General features: G+C 35.5%; 1 protein-coding gene across 2 annotated transcripts in view; it reads left to right on the forward strand.

Annotated features, from left to right (window-relative positions):
• LOC145258110 (dnaJ homolog subfamily B member 12-like) overlaps window positions 1-20,406 on the forward strand; it is a 103,689-nt gene that overhangs the window by 9,596 nt on the left and 73,687 nt on the right. The window lies entirely within an intron of this gene.

Consider the following 20,406-nt stretch of genomic DNA (forward strand, 5'->3'; position numbering starts at 1 on the left):
AGTCATCGTGTAAAGCTCAACTACTTTTCCTGATCATGTTTAATAATTTATCGGTTCACGTCGTCTTGTTTGAATCGTTTAGTTTTGTTTTTATGTTTATCCTCTTGTGGGATGCTGTGAGTGAAGATAAATGCGAGAATTTCTTCTTCTGTGATGACAGGTTTATAAAACTGAACACAACTGTTAAACAAAATACACTTAAGAATAAGAAATCCAGTACCGTTTTTCTTTGCAGAACAATGCGTCCAGGATAACCGCAGTTTGTAAATGATTATTGAGTAGTTCTGTCTTTTATTTGAAAACAATTAATAAATGATTGACACGACGTTAATGCATTGCTCACTTCAACTGAAACATTGTGAAAACAACACTCAAGATGAGAACAGTAGTCTGAGCTATCCAAATAATACAAACCTTTTTTTTTTTTTTTTTTTTTTTTAATTCATGAAGACTTTTTTATTTGATTCAATTTGATAGTTATAACATCTTCAAAGGACGTTGTTCTGAGGTTTTGTCTGGAAATGATTTTTTTTTTTTTTTTTTTTTTTTTTTCCATGTAAAACACCAAATTTATTGTAGAATCATAATAATGGTACTATATATAAAAAAAATCACTTTTTTGTATTCCAATTGACCTTACAAAGTTCTAATATGTATTCAAAGTAATAATCACTGATCATGAAACAATATAAGATTTGAATGCAAAATAATTTTTTAGAATCAATGTTATCGTTACGTTATATGACTATAACTCTGAGGATAAAAATATCGCATGAAATGTTGTGGAGACAGATTTTATGGAAAAATAATTAAACAAAAAATTTTTAAAAAATGAAATAAAACGAGAGATTGCCCAGTTTCATTTGGATCAACAAATGTGTTCAGAAAAAAGTGAAGATTATAAATTTGAGAAAAATGACAAAAACAAAAGCTGTAGCTACTAGAAAATAAGTAGCGTGTGTGAAAATACCTTCATTAGAAAAGGGGGGGCGTGAAATATGGCCATAGAAAATGAGTCGTACTTAGTTGAAGTTGATAGAGCTACAGCGGCGTATATTACATGATGTATGATTTTTACAAGATGTTAAGTTTTGGTAAACGAGTAAGCGCCAAGCCTGAAGTTGATGCTGTATAAGAGAAGGATGAGAGCACTTTTTTCTTTCTTTTTTTTTTTTCTTGATCGCCCACACTGAGGATTGAACCGTCAACCTTCACGAGAATATCACTTTTTACAATTGATTTTTCCAAGTATTCTAACCACTGCACCATGGGTTCTTGCGTGTCGGATATGTGACACAGTGGTTAAAGTACTTGAAAAAATCTATTGTAAAAAGTGACCTTCTTATGAAGGTTGAAGGTTCAATCCTCAGTGTGGGCGACCAAAAAATACAATTACGAATTACTTAGAACCTCTATCCAGTCATGGCTGAAAGAACAGAAGCACACTACCTCCGTGAAATAAATAAAAAGTTCCGCTCCAAATTCCGTTCAAATTCCCAAGTTCGACAAGATACACCTGAAGAAGGTCGGAGGTTACATTGACTGAAATGTTGTGAAAATCGCACTCAGGATGAGAACAGTAGTTTGACGAATCCAAATAATACGATTTAGTCTTAAGTTTGTAAGATCTAAAACTTGTTAACTTTTAGTAGTTTAATGGTTGATTGGAGAGTGTCAAGATTACAACAGAAATTTGGTCGAGTTAGCTGTGTATGTATTTTAGCAAAGAGTCCTCATTTTCCAAGGAAAAACATACCAATGCTGCAGTCGGCAGATGCATCCAACTTCAGCTGACACAGAAATTGTTGCAGATGTCGAAACAATCAATATATTATCTACCTAGGCAACACAATTGATTCCTGCGGGCGAAATGGCACAAGCATAAAACAATGTATATGTGTCACAGCAATAATCTTACAAAATACAGGAATATTATTGTATGTGAGCAAGATGGCATGCAACGCACATGTCTCACTATTGTATAGCTGCAAGACATAGTTGATGAAACGCCAAAATCATACAATCATTAGATGGAGAAAATTGCTAATTTCATTGGAAAGGTTTCAGTGAAAAATGAATCTGTAAAGTTTATTTGATGCAAAAGTTTTCCTTTTCTTGCCTAATGCATTTTTTGTGATCAACAATCTGCACTCAACCAAGTCAATCAAATTTATGACAGCAAACACCCGTCAAATGTACACTTTACATCCAACATCTGTATGCGTTTCATGAAGATAAACCGGACTGCGTATTCTGTATAGAGGTGCTTTCAATAAGTTTCCAGACTTTTCGTAAAAACATTTAAAATTATTGTAGACTTTTGAAAATTTAGTATGTTATTGCCATACATCTTATGAGATGACTAATTTTTATGATTTCAGGTTCAAATGAACAGCTATAGCAGGAATTGGAATACACCCTACTAAAGCCTGATTGTCAGAGTTGGTGACTTTTAAAAATGCATTGTGGGCATGAGGACACTTTAGAAGAATAATATGCAATAAAATTCTGTTTTAAACTTGTATGGAATGCTTTAGATTGCTTTTGGACCATCTTGTATGAATCGAGCACCAGTTTTTGAGTGGCATAGGAGATTCAAGGAAGGCAAAGAGTCCGAGGGATGATGAGGAGTAAGGAAGTTAGAACAACAGAGTTGATTGGCCAAATACAGAATTTCATGGATAAGGACCGTTGTCTATAGAGACAATAAGTGCAGTTTGCTATTAGTGTAGGAACTGTACACATAATTATTCACAAGAAATTGAAGATGTAGAAGATTTGCGCGACTGCACCACTCCACAACTTCATCCTTGACTAAGATGAGCATCAAGAGTTCCTCACCCTTCCTATTCTCCAGACCTTGTTCCCTATGACTTTTGCTTATCCCCTAAGCTCAAGGAAAATTTTAGAGGCTGTTATGAGACAACTGAGGAGATGAAAGAGGCTGTGATGAGGGTCCTTGATATGCTCACACAAGAGGACTTTAATGGGGCCTTCCAGAAATTGTTGGAATGATACAAGTGCGTTGCAGCCGGAGGAGGTTACTTTGAAGGGGATTAGTTTCATGTGTGTACTGACAATAAAAGTACCCATACAAAAAAGTTTGGAAACTTATTGAAGTAACCTTTTACACCTAAGTAGACTGCCAGTTGGTCAGAAACTGTTTATTGGGTATTTGCAGATAATCTCTATCTGAAGGCAGTTTTTGTATCTGCCACTGAGGGACCTGATGGATGGAAGATGGTCGCTCTTCACTATTAAAGCAAGTTATTCAAGAAATGCATTTATGTTATTTGTAATTTTTAATGTTAAAGACTGGCTTAGATCAGTGAATTAGGAGATAGATTAAATCTTGACCGTAAAGAGAGATGTTTAGAGAACGGGTAACTCCAATGATATGGCAACACTAAAAGAATGGGTGAGAGTTCTTGTGTTGAAAGATTTGCAACAATTTTGGTAGCAGAATCAGTTCACGGGGGAATGCCAAGAAAAATTTGAGGAAAAAGAGATAAAGATCTGACCAGAGAAAACTTAGTTTGGAGTCAATTTCTAAAAGCCATCCAACACATGCCAACACATAAAATGGATGTTAAACTGAATATAATGATGCAATTCTGAATTTTTGAGATGAGATGTAAATGCTTGTGTTGTGTTGATTAATCGGACTATTATTCTCATCTTGGGTGTTATTCCCCCCCCCCCCCTGCATTGTGTTAAAAAAAAAAAAAAAAAAAATGCGCATGGGTATCGATCATCTGTTTCATAAAACATTTTTTCACTAATATTAACAATTAGTATAGATATCCCGAAAAATTGAGTCCTAAAAAAGCCTTTAACAAATATCTTAGTGACCCCTAAAGATTGAACCTTCTTTATGACTTACGGATCCACCCTCAAACGCACGGTTCAAAATCTTATAATGCAAAGTCAACCCTCTTTTTCTTAGTAGAGAGAAAGAAGCATGTTTTCAACATTTGAAGAAGGTCGCAGGTTGCAGCAACCGGAACGTTGTGCTAATAACACCCAAGATGAGAATAATGGTTCAGTTAATCAACATAGCACATGAATATGATGATGTTTGGCAGCATTTGCATAGTTCTTGGTTAAAAACTGTCTTTATGATTGTTTGTTGAAGATCTGATAGACTGAACGGCTAAACCGTAGAGCAGTGGATAAAAACAACCCCACAAAATAAAATAAATCTGTAGATATTATTCTGAAAAGATTTGAGAAGGTCAGTGAGCAACAGATTTTTTTCTCTTTAATTGGATGGTATTAATTACACTCTGGAGTGACCTTCTGTTTGTCTCTCGAACAGCTGGTATACCAGAGAGAAAGGACACCAGTTGCTCCAATTTAATTTTCATAAATAATTCTCAATGCATTAGAGCCACTGTTATTTCCTTGTAACTATTGAAATGATGTTGATGTTCAAATACTTAATGTTTTATTGACCCCCAGCATTGCCCGGGAAGGGACACGCTGCTGGGGGAAGGGCTTAGAGAAAAATAATTAAAAATTTAGTCATGCTTATGTGTGTATATGTAATGTATGTGTGTGTTTCTGGATATTTATTTAATGATATGAAAAAAATGTCTTTTACTATTCAACAAAACGTGTGACAGGCATAAGATGATGAAAATTTAGGCATCTGCCAAGACAAAAAAAGAAGAAAAATTTATGAGTGTAAATTTGATTCTATCTTTTGGTATTTAGAATGAAAACTACTGGTGGGTGTGTGTGTGTATATCAGGGCTCTACGGACAAATTTATCTTTAGTTGACCTTTGGCAACTAAATATTTTCGTTTACTTGCTGAATAGAAAACTTTCTAGTCAAATCCACATGATTTTTAGAATATGACATTTTCGTTCTGTGATGAGTATGTACATCATAAAGATTTTTGTTTTCTTTTAATAATTGTAATTCTAAATATACAACAAATTGTATGTTGATACTTGAAGTTTTAAAATAAAATGTATTTTTTTATTTTTGAAGAATTTCAGATGTTTATACCTTCCAAGTCTCAACATAAAATTTAGTGAATTTAAACTTATTAAAAAAAAAAAAAAAAATACAGAAATCTTTTTATGTGCATACTTGTCATGGAACGGAGATTTCATGTTCCAAAAATCATGTGGGTTTGACTAATAATTTTTCTATTTGTCTAGTAAACAAAAATATTTAGTTGTCACTGGTTAACTTAAGATAAATTTGTCTGCATAACACTGATATATAATTTGGTATCACTTGATAAATACTGCCTCTGGTTGAAAACAGTTGATGTAAACGACTTTTGCTGTTGATTAGGTCGAGGGAAAAGTAAAACTAACCCCAACGTATACTTTTAACGTTAATGTTGCATAATGTACAAATAATTGTAATTGTAAAGAGATACAAGAAACAAAGATGTCGAACTAATGGTAAGCGTTTCTTTTGATATATGTTCTGGCTTGTAGTTGTTGCTGCCATCAATCAACTTTCAAAGACTTTTGGTAAATTGTGCCTTTCATGTTTCTTTCCATGCCGAAAAATGTATACACACCACATTTTAGCAGTTGTCTGTTGAGAACTGTTTTCTTTTGTGTAAGTTTACTTTCCCACACTGAGTGATTGATCCATTTTTTAATTGGAATATTTTGCATGTGTGGTACTTTTTTTATGCACAGTATCTTCGCCAATTTTCGAGCGGTTGTATTACAGGCATCAGTTCAATTAAAAAAACTTAGGGTATTTTGACTTCTGCTTTCTGTTTAACGGAAGTCATGTCAACGTATAGCTAGGAATAGTCTCTTCTGATTAATGTTTACGTAATAGTTTACCTTTATAATTAAGAATTTAACACCTGAATTTTTTTCCCTTTAGATTTTTTGCTAAAATATTTTCTTTAATTTTTTTTTTTTACAATGTGTAATAAAAACAAAACATTTCAAAATCAAGACTTACAAAAAAATAATTTCGATTGACATTTTATTAAAAATAAAATCATTACGAAAACTCCCGCTTTCCTTTAGTCCTAACATTCCATGAGCGATGCTTCCGACAAAGAGGAAAGAATTGCTGTTTTCTGGGTTAGAATCTATTCCATTTAACGCTTATCATTGGCTAGTTTTTGACCTTGAAGTAGTATTTTTTTTTTTCTTTTTAAGTGGTCTTGTCTGGCGCGATCCCCCACCCCCATGAAAAAGCATTTCAAAGTGAAGACCAGTTATTTATGTAACGTGGAAATACGTAAATATCAGATAGTGCTGTTCCTTTGTATACAGTGTCGTCACTTTCACTAAACAGAAAGCGGATATCAAAATGATGCAAGTTTATTGAATTTGACCCAGATATCGGATGTGCATAATGCGTGTCCCAGTCAACTTGAAGTAATCAAACCGGGCGCACGTTGTGACATGCAAGGGATGTAAGCTCTGATTACGACTGATGTGTATAAACGTCTGAATGAGAGATATGAAATTTTTTAACCTGTAACGCCATTGTCTCTTGCTGGTGAGGGAAAGATGTAAATAAAATTAATTTAAAAATAATATATATATATATTTATATATATATCAATTGATAAATACTCCCTTTGGTGGGAAACAGTTGAGTTTTTTTTTTACATAGGCATCACCACTTATCAAGACTAAGAGGCCACTCAAGGATACGGGTTAAAGAGTGTACAGTAGACAATTGGACAATATAGTACTCGTTAGTAATGGAAATTCGTTAAATTTGTTAACTTATATGGAACGGCTCATCAAAAACTTGTTTACGTTAGACTTGAAGACAACCATATTGTAGTCAGCTGGAAAGCAAGAAAACGAAGACAATTCCATAGTTGTGCAGTTCTAAGAAAGAAGCTTTGCTCATGGAATCTACGTTTAGGTTTAGGCACAGATAAAGAGTGGGGGGAAGCTAGTGATAGTGTTTTCTGCTAGATGGGTGTTTCTTGTGAAAGTTTGGCAAGGGGGGGGTCATAGATTGGAGCTCAGTCGAGCACTTGATATGAAAATAACGATAAAGCAGAGACAAACTCGCAACATCTCTTCTGTGAGAAAGAGGTTACAGTTTGCGATGCTACGAAGTCTATTTTAAACTCTGTCAAGGCAGGATAAGTCCTTTCTAGCAGCTCCTACCCAGATGTGGCAACAGTACTCTATCCTTGGACATACCTGGCTCTTATATAGATAGAGAATTGCATCAGCAGTGAGATATCTACTCGATCGATAGAAGGATCCCACCATTTTTCCAGCGGCGTTGGCAACGGATTTAATGTATGTGTTCCAATTCAGATCAGGTCAAGCCCAGAAGCTTGTCAAAATATGAGGCCTCCCCAAGACGAGAGCCATTCATTTCAATTGATGCCAGATGGGGATCAGTGTTGATGATGTAAAGATAAAAGCTTGGTTTTAGATGCATTAAAAGTAACCAGCCACCCTTTTCCCCATTGTACCACTTGCTCAAGATTAATATAGAGAGAATCGAATCGTTTACGGTCTTAGATGTGCTGCCATAGATGGTAGTATCATCAGCATAAATGTCTACGAATGATGTAAGGTGTAATGATGTAATGTAGATCAGGAAGAGAGTTGGGCCCAGGATGGACCCCTGAGGGACTCCAGCATTAAGTGAGCTTCTGATTTCTATCCATCAACTACCACTATGATGTATATGACTTTTGCTATTGATTAAATCTGATGTAGCAGTGGGAAAAGTTAAACTAACCTCAATGTATACTTTTAACGTTAATAGGAATACATAATGTTGCATAATGCACAAATAATTGTAAAGAGATACAAGAAACAGATATCGAACTAATGGTAAGCGTTTCTTTTGATATATGGTCTGGTTTGTAGTTGTTGCTGCCATCAATCAACTTTCAAAGACTTTTGGTAAATTGTGCCTTTCATGTTTCTTTCCATGCCGAAAAATGTATACGCAACACATTTTAGCAGTTGTATGTTTTGAACTGTTTTCTTTTTTTCTGACAAAGAGGAAAGAATTGCTGTTTTCCATTTAACACTTATCATTGGCTAGTTTTTGATCTTGAAGTAGTGTTTTTATTTTTTATTTATTTATTATTTTTTATTTATTTTTTTTGAGCTCCTTATATCAAGTGGCATGGACTCGGGCTGATGTGTACAAACGTCTGAATGAGATGTGACATTTTTTAACCTGTAACTTAAAAATTTGCCATAGTGTCTTGCTGTTTGCTCGTGAGGAAAAGATGTAAACAAAATTAATTTAAAAATAAAAAAAATGTTAAAGAAATTTGTCCTAATCAATCTAATAGAAATGACATAAGCAGATACTCTTCCGATTAAGTATGACAATCGTGAGCAGTCACCTGAGATCAGAAATGTTCTGTTTTTCTATCCTTGTAACCATGTCACTAATAAGAATGTTGGAGGTAAAGATTTTACTGGGCTGCCATAATCCGCCTGATAGTCAGGGAGCCAAATCTTGAACTGACCACTAAGGAGGCCGTTCTATCAGCAGGTGCAAAATTCTGGGGCTTCTGTATTGCCATTTGGTGAATGGATTCTGGTCTATGCATTGGCTTCTAGTGGGGTTTCTTGATGCCATATTAGTAGGTAATTGTTACGACTTTACCTCATGGTTGATGGTCAGAAATCAGAAACTCACAGTATTAATGCTTGAGTCCCTCAGGCCCAACTCTGTTCCTGATTTACATCAATGATCTCTCAAATCACCTCCTAAAATCATTTGTAGACATTTATGTTGACAACACTACCATCTATGGCGACACATCAAAGGCCGTAAACAACCTAATTCTCTCCGATTCTCTCTCCTCTGATCTTGAGCATGTGGTACAATGAGGAAAGAAGTGGCTGGTTAATTTTAATGCGTCTAAAACCAAGCTTCTATCTTTACATCAATGTTCTGATCCCCCGTCTGGCATTAATTGAAATGAATGGCTCTTGTCTTGAGAAGGCTCCATGTTTTGACAAGCTTCTGAGTCTGACCTTTCCTCCTAATCTGAGATGGAAAACGTACATAAAATCTGTTGCCAAGGTCGCTGGAAAAATGGTATGATCGTGCTATCATTCCAGTAGACATCTCACTGCTGATGCAATTCTCTACTTGTATAAGTGCCAAGTACGTCCAAGGATGGAGTACTGTTGCCATATTTGGGCAGGAGCTGCCAGAAGCAGCTTATCCTGCCATGACAGTTCAAAATATACTTTGTAGATTTTTTTTTTTTTTTTTTTTTTTTTTTTTTACACGGTGGTCACCACTTATAAAGGCCCGGAAGCCACTCAGGGATAAGGGTTATTGCAAGTACAGTACGTTAGTGTGGAGATTTGATGAAGTGTTTACTTAAGAGGGTGGTTCATTAGGAATTGTTAACGTTGGACTTGAAGACCTCCAAGTTGTAGTCAGATGGGAAGCAGGCAGATGGAACAGAGTTCCACAGGCATGGAGTTCTAAGAAAGAAGCTTTGTTCATGGAATCCACGTTTTTATTCAGGCACAGATAAAGAGTGGGGGAAATTTTTCATAGTGGATTCAGCTAGACGGGTGTTTTTCATGAAAGATTGGCGAGGGGGGACTAGAGATTGGAGTTCAGACGAGCACCTACCATGGAAATAACGATAAAAGAAGGATAGGCTCGCAACGTCTCTTCTGTGGGAGAGAGGTTGCAGGGTAGAGAAAAGGGCATCCCCCACTAAGCCACAAAGTCTATTTTGTACTCTGTCAAGGCAGGATAGGCTGTTTTTAGCAGCTCCTGCCCAGATATGGCAGCAGTATTCCATCCATGGACGTACTTGGCTTTTATAGCTTAGAGGGGGATGCCCTTTTCTCTTCTCTGCAACCTCTTTCCCATAGAAGAAACGTCTCTGCTTTATTGTTTTTTTCATGGCAAGTGCTCATCTGAGCTCCAATCTTTCCCACATGGTCTGGCTTTCATGAAAAACCCTCGTCTAGCTAAAACCACTATCATTAATTTCCCCTACTCGTTATCACTGCCTAAACCTAAACATAGATTCTTTTTTAGAACTGCTGGCCTGTGGAACTCTATTCCATTTTCCTGCTTTTTATAATGGACTAAAATATTGTCGTCTTCAAGTCCAATGTAAACAAGTTCTTGATGAGCTATCCTTTAAGCAATCCAATTTACCAAATTTCCACTACTAATAATTACATTTTTCCATTGACTACCGTACACTTAACTCTTATCCTCGAGTGGCTACTGGGCCTTGATAACTGATGACTCCTTGGGGGGTGGGGGGGAGCTATCCCTTCATTCTTACAGAACTGCAATTCGTGCTTTTTAGGCTTTTGTTTATGTTTTTATATTTTCTCATTGCTTATCGTTTTGAAAAAAGAAAATCTTAGAACCATTCGTTTATTTTGAACAAAAGCTATGTACACACGATTTGGATTCAGCGGACTACTGTTCTCATCTTGAGTGTGATTTTTCACGTTTTCATCAATGTAGCCTCCAAAACAGGGTTTAAGAACAGGTCACTGGGCAAACTTTGACAAGAATAACCTTTTTAACTCAAATTCCAAACACGTCGACCAATGAGGCTAACTTCAACCGTTACACACACAACATGAGAAATAAATGATAGACACGCAATCATAACCATCATAACAATGATCAACAAAAAAAACCCCTTCATTTATAATATAACTAGCAGGCTGCCTGGTTGTAAAATATGCATAAATTATTGTATTTTAATGCAGATTTCTTATTTGTTATTAACAGAAATGCTGTAGGTATTAAATGTAATGTGAAATTCTTAAAAAAAAAAAAAAAAAAAACCCCAAAAAAACTGAGACATGTGCATGCAAGTATTATGTTTTTTCTAAACAGTTCATTTCTCGTAAGTAAAAAAAAAATAACCGAACCAGGATCGAAACCAAAACCTAAAGACAGGGAGTCAAGTACGATAACCATTAGGCCAGCTTGAGAGGATCTTGAAATGTTTTCAAACCTACTTATTATTAACATAAAAGAAGCTGTCAGGTTTCTCAACTGCACATGTACAGTGGAACAGTTGGCAAACGGATAAAAATCCAATCACCTCCACTTACTACTTTGCTAATTTTGACCCCTTAGCAGCCCTTTTTTCGGATTAAAGAGTTTTCCACATGTCTGAATATCCTATATATCAAATTTCAAGACTGTAAATAAAAAATTTGAGTATGTAGGTTGACAAGTGTTCTCACGCACACACATTCTCACTTTTATAGGTATATAGATTAGATTAGATGGCTTATATTATTTTTTATTAATAGCCCAGATGCATGAGTATCGTTGTTGTACGGCTTTCGTGTTAATGCCGATGTTCTTCAAAGTTAAGCCATTTTGTTCTGAATAAACTTGAAAACCTTAACCTCTTGATGTTATTTTATTTGTTTTTGCGATACGTTTTGAATGAATTTAATTATTTAGATGAAAGTGTATTTTTAACTAAATGCGAGTTGGGAATAATTTTCCCTTTTACCAATTTTGGTACCTCCAAATGGGGGGTCCTGGATATGACCTTAAACTATATCCGATGGTGAGGCCCCAGCTTGCTTGAGTGTTTTTTTAACTATTCTGTACTTTCAACTAACAATTTCATTTGAAAAAGATATATCAGAATTTGAATTGAACTTGTAGTACGGTATCTGTTCAGTGCACATTTACTTATAAGTATGGCAAATCACTTATAATTCAATGGCTGTAAGTTTTTTTTTTTTTTTTTAATAAACTATTATAAACAGAATGACTCATAGAAATCTATCTATATTCTTTTTTCATTTTAATATACTTTCATCGAAATGTTTGTCATATCACAAAAACTATTTTCTTTACGTCAGAAGTGTTACGCTCATACATTAATTCCATAGCTAATCTAACATACTGACCCAACGAGTCATGGGTAGTCTAGTATCTCTATATTAATAATTCACTATAAATTTATATCAAAGAAAGGCCTTCTAGAGACTGAGACATCTAAATTTATTTGTTTTTTGGTCCTTTCTACAAATGGTAATGTAACCTCACTTAAGGTTACCCATGTGTGTATTGTATTGCTACACAATAGTGTAGGAAAGTTTCCCTATAAACTGCAACATGGTTGTTTTCAAGTCTAATTTCAACAAATATTTGTTGATGTCTTTTGTAGTATTCGATTATCCAATTGAAAATCTCACTCTTATCCTCAGATGACTTTTGGCCTTAATAGGTGGTGAACCATTAGTATTGAAATTTTTTTTTGGGTTTTTAAAATTTAAAAAAAAAATAATAAATTGTATAGTTTACTAGATGTACACGGTGTTGCCCGGTATTAAACGTAACAAATTCCTTTAAAAAATGAAGTATAAAAATGAAGTATAAAAAACCGAAAATAAACTGAAATGTACCAATTTTTAAATTTTGACTCCTTAGCAGCGCTTTTTTTTTTTTTTTTTTTTTTTTTTTTCAGATGAAAACCGATTAGTTTTCCACATGTCTGAATACCCTATATACCAAATTTCAAGTCTGTAGATAAAAAATTTGTTGAGAAAATAGGTTGAAGCATCTTCACACACATTCTCACTTTTATAGATATACTAGCAGATTACTTGACGTTGCCCAATATTAAATGTAACATTAAATTCCTTGAAAAAAAATGAAGTAAAGAAAACGGAAATAAACTGAAACGTATGCATGCAAGTATTATGTTTTTTTTTCTAAACAATTCACTTCTTGTAAGTAAAAAAACTGAGTTGAGATCAAAACCAAGACCTAAAGATAGTTAAATATGATAACCATTACGCCAGCTTCAAATGATCTTTAAAAAGTGTTTTCAAACCTACTTATTCTTAACATAAAGAAGGTGTCATTTTTTTCACATGCACATTCGTGAAACAGTTGACAAAAAATAAAAATCCGACAACCTTGCGTACCAATTTTTCAATTTTTACCCCTTAGCAGCTCTTTTTTTCTGGATGAAAATGGATTCAAAAGTTTTCCACATATCCGGATCCCTATATACCAAATTTCAAATTTGTAGATCAAAAATTTGTTGAATATATAGGTTGAGAAGTGTCGACGCATGCCTATTCTCACTTTTATATATATAGATTATATGATCGTCATAGTTGACTAAGTTGTTTACTAAGCATGAAGAAATGCTCATACGTCTAACTTGTTTAACAAGTTCGAAAACAAAAAGAAATTGCTTTTTATTTAGTAACAAGTCAGCGTATTTTTGCATTTGTTTTTATTCAGAACAAAAATATCTGATATTTTTTTAAATCTGCATAAAAATGTGATTAAAAACCTTATTTGCATTAAGGTGGAAGGTTTATTTTACACATGGAAATTATTTTGTTTTAAACGGAAAGTATTTTACCCGTTATTAGAAAAGCACTTGTCTATGTACATGTTGGATAGAAATAACTTTTGATGATCGCATTTATCATGAAACTCATCTGTTCTTTCAATGTGGCCATACCATCAAAGTCTCCTGTCTTATATGATAAAATTGTCACCCTAGAAAAAGATGACACGATTCCATTTCCGTTTGATGAAAACTGGTTTTTTGTTGCAGACCATCTATTAGTTGGCCAGTTGTGTACAAATCCCAAGATCGATATGAGCCTTCTATCATGTCTGAAAGTGATACAATGTTCAACGAGCGAGATTGGAGATGCGTCGCTGTTCAACTCATGCTCTCTATTGATTCAAGTTATGGTAACAGGCCCATTGCCATCACCCTCAAAATGCAATGTTGGATTGCCACGAATAACAGGGATGTGCCCAGGGTGATAAAAACAATTTCCAGCCACGGTTATGGTCTTAGGTGTGGTTTCAAGTGAAGGCCACATCATGCTACTTCACATCTTCAAAGTAAGCTTGAAAGTCAACACCAAACGTATCTTGAAGAGTGTGGTGATCCTCTGGTGGCATTAGGTGGCCGCTGGCAGACTCTTGGTGTGGCAGCAGGATTCGACACCAGCTCACAAGTCCAAAGAGACCCAGGCTTGGCTTCAGAAGGAGTGCTACAACTTTGTACCCTTCTCTCACTGACTCCCCCCTCCCTCTCCTCCTCAAACCTGAACTTGCTGGACTAATTCGTTTGGTCATACGACAAGAACATCACCAACATGACCTCCTACAACACGAAAGCCAGCCTGATCGCTGCCATCTGCCTAGTATTCGCTGAGCTCCCTCCTGCGCTTTTGGAGAAGGCATGCTCTCAGTTCCAGACCTGTATTGAGGCAGTGATTTAGGCTGAAGGCGGCTACATTGAATAGATGTCAGCTCTACTACATAATCAAGTTACCTGAATTGATTTTTACAATGAAAGTTTTAAAATAAGACTAGTGCTTTCTTTAAGGCGGCAAATTTATTGTTCCACCTTGAACGTATCTCCCAATTCTGTGCAAATTTAATAACTTTGAACTCCTCTCTAAATGAATCTAGACTTAAGTTGAAAAAATATAATAGTTTCACATTCGATCTAAACTTTCTTGAACAAATCAACAGAACAATTTAAAGGATATTCTTTGGAGACTCTGGCTTGAGTTTGATTTTGTAGTTCAAAGTTAATGAGGCAAAGGCAAGCTTTACTGCAAAGAATGTGATGTAAGAGGACACTATACTCGTTATTGCTTGGAGACGAAGAAAGAAATACTGGCACACAAGGAAGGGCTCTCTTTCAATCTTTGCTTTTATAAACAAACTCGTTGCCCGGGTGTTTGGAGTTGTATGTTGAGCAAAGAAATAAACAAAAAAAGTGGTAGTAGGAAGACGGGCTCGAACCCGTACCGCGAAGGAGGAAAAAAATGGGGGAAAAAGTGACATCTTTGCTGTAACGACCACCGCCAAACCGGAGGTGATAGGCTGCAATTAAGGCTAGACAATCGAAAAAAAGGGGATGACTTTCGACAATATCGGCAAAAAAAGTGACCCCTCCCTGTAGAAAAGGGCTCAGTTGAAGGTGAATAAATTAATGTTTTTAGCCAATTTTTCGATATTTGTCGTCTGAAAGGTCGAGCTTAAAAACGATACTGATCTTGTGAAAATCCGTCGCCTCTATCGAAAGTTTTAGGCAGACATGCAAACATACATGCATTTATATATTGGTAGCTCAAATTTTCGACCCAAACTGATTAAAAAGCTTGCCCTATCTCTGAATACCCTTTATGTAAAATTTCAAATTTTCTGAGTAGAGACTGCACCGGTCAATGTTTTTTTAACTTTGACACCTATTATGACCCCTTTAACATTTATTGTTTTGGGCTCAAATCAAATTAAGTTAGATCCATGTCCAAGGAACCTATATCTAAAATTTCAAGTGTTTAGACCCAAAATTGGTGGAGGAGTTTGGTAGAGTTCTCAAAGGTCAAATCGTTGAAATTTGACCCCTTAACAGTCAAATTTCTGGCCGAAAACCGATTAAAAAGATTTTCCCAAATCTCAGTACCCTGTATATCAAATTTCGAGTCTGTAGACTGAAAATTGACAGCGATATTGTGTAGGGAAATGTATAGACAGACACACACACACACACACACACGTTCACTTTTATAGATATATAGATTGTAATGTATGTATAGAAATATTGATATCTTCAACATTGTTCAAGTTGAATGATGCTACTCTTATGCGATAAACTTTTTGAAAGTATCATAAGATATCAACACGTCTTGTTACTGTATCTCACACTTTACGAATTGCGATGAAGCTTTCAACTTATCAGACTACTTTCAGGGTCTGATCCATCAACTTTATGATTCCGTAACTTGTTAATTGTAAATGATGTAGGTACATCTCTCCAGACGGATGGTACCTGGCAGGTTCTTTGATAGTTTCTGAGTTTCTGGCTAGAAATGGCTGCGGAGATGTGTGATTTCACATTTAATTGTATAAATAGATAAACGCTAACATTTTGGTAATTTTCATACAAATTTATTTTTTTAAATCTGATCGAAAAGACGAAATCAATAACTCAGTTCCTCCAAATAAAATACTAGAGAACAACAAAATAATGATGCGGAAACAACTTTCATGCCATCATAAGGAAAAACAAAAACACAATCATTAGTATTTCTGAATTCCATTGACTTACTAGATGTTTGCCCACAAAATATAATAATATCCCTAAATGTATGCCTCTTGTCTTGAAGAGGCTCCATGTTTCGACAGGATTCTGGGTTTGACCTTTACTCCTGATTTGAAATGGAAAACTTACATCAAATCCGTTGCTGGAAAAATGGTTGGATCATTCTACTGCTCCAGTAGATATCTCACTGCCTATGCAATTCTCTATCTGTATAAGAGTAAAGTACGTCTTAGGATGGAGTACTGTTGCCACATCTTGGCAGGAGCTGCTAGAAGCAGCTAATCCTGTCTTGACAGTTAAAAATAGACTTTGGAGCCTAGTAGGGATGCTCTTTTTCACTTCCCTGCAACCTCTTTACCACAGAAGAGGCGTTGCGAGCCTGTTTCTGCTTTATCGTTATTTTCATGGCAAATACATGTCTGAGTTTCAATCTATGGTCCTCCCTCACCAAACTTTCATGAAAAACACTTGTCTTTCTAAAACCACTATCAATAATTTCCTTCACTCTTTATCTGTGCCTGAACCAAAATGCAGATTCCATGAACAAATTTCTTTCTTAGAACTGCACGCCTTTGGATCTCTTTTCCATTTCCCTGCTTCAAGTCCAATGTAAACAAGTTTTTGATGAGCTGTCCCCTTAAGTAATCCAATTTACCAAATTTCCACTACTAATGATTACTACGATTTTTGTCCCATTGACTACTGTACACTTATTAACTCTTATCCTCGAGTGGCCTCCAGGCCTTGATACATGGTGACTCCTTTATATTAAAAAAACACACACACAAAGGGTATAATTAATGAAATAGTTTTTGCACAGCAATATGCAAATTAGTTAATTTTTACTACTGAGATTATATGTAGGTAGCAGTATAGAAAACGGAAAAGGTGCTGCTATTGTGTAAACTTGAAATAAGGTCTTTTGATCTTGTTATTCATGCAAGAAATGAGTCCATCTTTCGCTTTATTCATTAGTATATCACAAATACTGACTCAGCAGGTCACTGATGATCTTGTAATTGAAAGTTTCAGAAATTTTTAGACAAGGACTAACAATTTGGATCTAGCACTCGTGTAATGGATAAAAGTGCTAAGTTATAATCAGTTGTAAGTGATAGTCTGCTGGAGGTTGATGGTTCAATCTTTAGTGTGGATGATACTAGTAAAAAAATTATGAATTATTAGTTTTTGTGAATCCTTTGAGATGAGGCTTCATAATTTTTTTTTTTTAATGCCAAATTCATGGGCGCAGTGGATAGGAGCATTGTCTAAAGATAATGGTTTCAATCCTACTTAAAGCAGGCCATAGTTGGCCAAAACGTGGTGATACAACAACTATGGAAAGCAGTAATTACTGGGAATACAGTTAGAAGTCTCAGCATTCCTATCCCAGCGTCGTTAATCACCTGAAGAAGGCCAGAGGATAAATTGACCGAAACGTGGTAAAGGAAGATAAGGATAAATCTAAAAAAAAAAAAAAAAAAAAAAAAGTGCCCAGGGTGGCCAAAAGATGAGGTATAAGGACAACATCAAAGCAAATCTAAAGCGGTTTCACATGGACCTTGAGACATGGGAGGACGTGGCTGGGAGCAGGTTGGCATGGAGGAGCGCTGTCCACGAAGGTGCTGCGCTTTATAGTAGTGACCTAAATCAAGCTGCTGAGGATAAACGCAAGCACAGAAAGGACAGATTATCAACCAGACACTCCCAACCCCACCCCACCACCACTACCTTTATCTGCCCAAATTGCACAAAACAAATTGGGTCTAGGATTGGGCTCTATGCTCACCTGAGGACCCACAGAAGCCACAACGGAGGACAGTCTTACTCGGACACGAGTGACCGCCGATGATGATGACTTTCTGTTGATTAAATAAAGAGTTCCGTTTCTAAAGAAATGGCAGAAACACTAGAGGAAGACCTCCAATCTGTAGTGGAATGGGGACAAAAGTGGTTGGTTGCGTTCAATGCTGCCAAGACTAAACTAGTTTCATTCAATAATTACAAGAAACCCTCTCTACCACCCATAGCAATGGCCAACGACTCTTTATCTGAGAGTCCATCTTTCAAACTCCTTGGCCTAATGTTCACAGGAAACATGAGTTGGAACAATTACATTGAAGGCATTGCCAGGGCCGCTGCAAGAAAGGTGGGCTCTCTCTACCGTGCTAGAAAACTACTAACACCCGAAAGTATCCTGTACCTCTATAAGGCCACCATTCGCCCATGTATGGAGTATTGCTGCCACATCTGGGCTGGTGCATCTGCTACTAGTCTATCGCTCCTTGACAAGGTTCAAAAGAGAGTCGCAAACCTGATAGGCCCTGAACTGGCATCTAAGCTTCAGCCTCTGTCCCATCGACGAAATGTTGCATCCCTCTGCCTTTTCTACAAGTATTTTAGTGGTGAATGCTCTGACGAACTGCAATCACTTGTGCCCCCACGACGTGAGCACCCCCGACAAACCCGACAGGCTGCTAAATCCCACCCCCACACTGTAGAGATCCCTAGATGTAAAAGATCTTTTTACTCCAATAGTTTCTTCCCCAGAACCGCTAGACTCTGGAATTCCATTCCAGGTCCCTGCTTCCCCAACAGTACTGACGTGCAGAAGTTCAAGTGTAACGTGAACCGACACCTTGCTGCCCAAATCCCTACATAGTACCCCAGTAATTGTTGCCCCTGATAGTAGCCCCCTACACCAAAGTGGCAATTTGCCTTGTTTGGGGTGAAAATGTAATAAATAAAAAAAAAAAAAAAAAAAAAAAAAGAATCTGTACAAATTCTTGAGTTGACAAGATGTATTGCAATTTGATTGGATGTTACGTCGCCTGAAACATTGATTAGATTTGGTTAGCTATTCATTATACAACTAGCATGAGGTAGGATTGACCTTACCAGGTTGTAAAATACACTTAGATATATTTTAATCAATGCAGATTATGTATTTATTATTACAGAGCCAATTCTCTATTGAATATTATATTGTACCTAAGATATAGTAGTGATTTCAAAAGTTAAAAAAAAAATATGACTTGGATACCATCAGTTTGAATCAAAAACAAAACATTTAGTGCTCCAGCCACATTCCCTACCGTTTGAGCTATTGACAGATAAGATTTAAAATTAAATCACTTCAAGCTATGAATGAATTTGTAAAAAAGTAATAAAAATATATTGGCAAGTTGGAATGAACATTTTGCATTTCAACTTACTGACAGATTTCTCTAAGCGTTATTCATCCATCCAAACAAAGATTTTACTTGTTGTAAACCATTGTTAGTGTATGATTACTATTTCCTCTTAATTTCAGTCTTATGTGGTCAGGTTGTTTATCGGTTAAATATTTTTACACACACATACTACTGTTTTATTTATATAGATAAACGGGACCTGTAGAAATTCCCCAGGGGACTCATTCATATGTAATATATTGATGTTTGCATTCTGTAGATGTTCAGTGTAAATGGAGACGCTCTATTAGTGTAGCTTTTTTGTTAAAACTGCAAAAGTATTTATCTTAGCTAGCACGAACGCCTGGCAAAGCCCGGTTGTAAAGTACGCTTCAATATGATATTTTAATTCTTGCAGATTTTGTATATATTATTATAGTTAATGTTCTATTGATTTTTATATATTAGAGTTGTGATTTCAAAAATAAGATAAAAATATATATTCATATGACTTGGGTGCATTAGCTTGAACCAAAATAAAAATTTATGAAAAAAAAAAAAAAAAAAAAAAAATATATATATATATATATATATATATAAACTTGAGTTCCTTCAGCCATAATCAAAACCAAAACTTATGAAGAATTCTTGATAAAATTATTTATAAAAAAAAAAAAATAGAGAACTTGAGTGCCATCTGCTATAATCGAAACAAAACTTATGAAGAATTCTTGGTAAAATTATTCATTACAAGAAATGGAAGTACATAACAATTAAACGACCCGGATGTAAGCATGACACAGAAAATAACACCCACGCTATCGTATTAATATATTGATTATACAAATTTGATTAGTTATTCTTTTATTTTCATATGAAGTTATGTCTTCAGTGAGACTTATGACCAATCCTTTTACATTTTTTGACGTTATTTATATAATGTGAAGAGTGTTTGTACTGCGCTTGATGAGTGTCATCCTTGTTATATAAAGAGATTAATCTGTGAGATGAGCTTGCTTGCTCTTGTGCAGGTGTACTGAACACTATGCTATGATACCTTCTTCTAGCACCGGCAAAATATCGCCGACTCTTGTGTAACTGTGTATCTTGCTATTTTTTTATTTTATTTTTTTTCGAATCACTTAATCCTCTCCTGTGTATCTTTGACAAGATG

This window comes from Euprymna scolopes, chromosome 33 (assembly GCF_053919585.1).
Source record: "Euprymna scolopes isolate OS-2025 chromosome 33, ASM5391958v1, whole genome shotgun sequence".
NCBI classification, from domain to species: Eukaryota; Metazoa; Mollusca; class Cephalopoda; order Sepiida; family Sepiolidae; genus Euprymna; species Euprymna scolopes.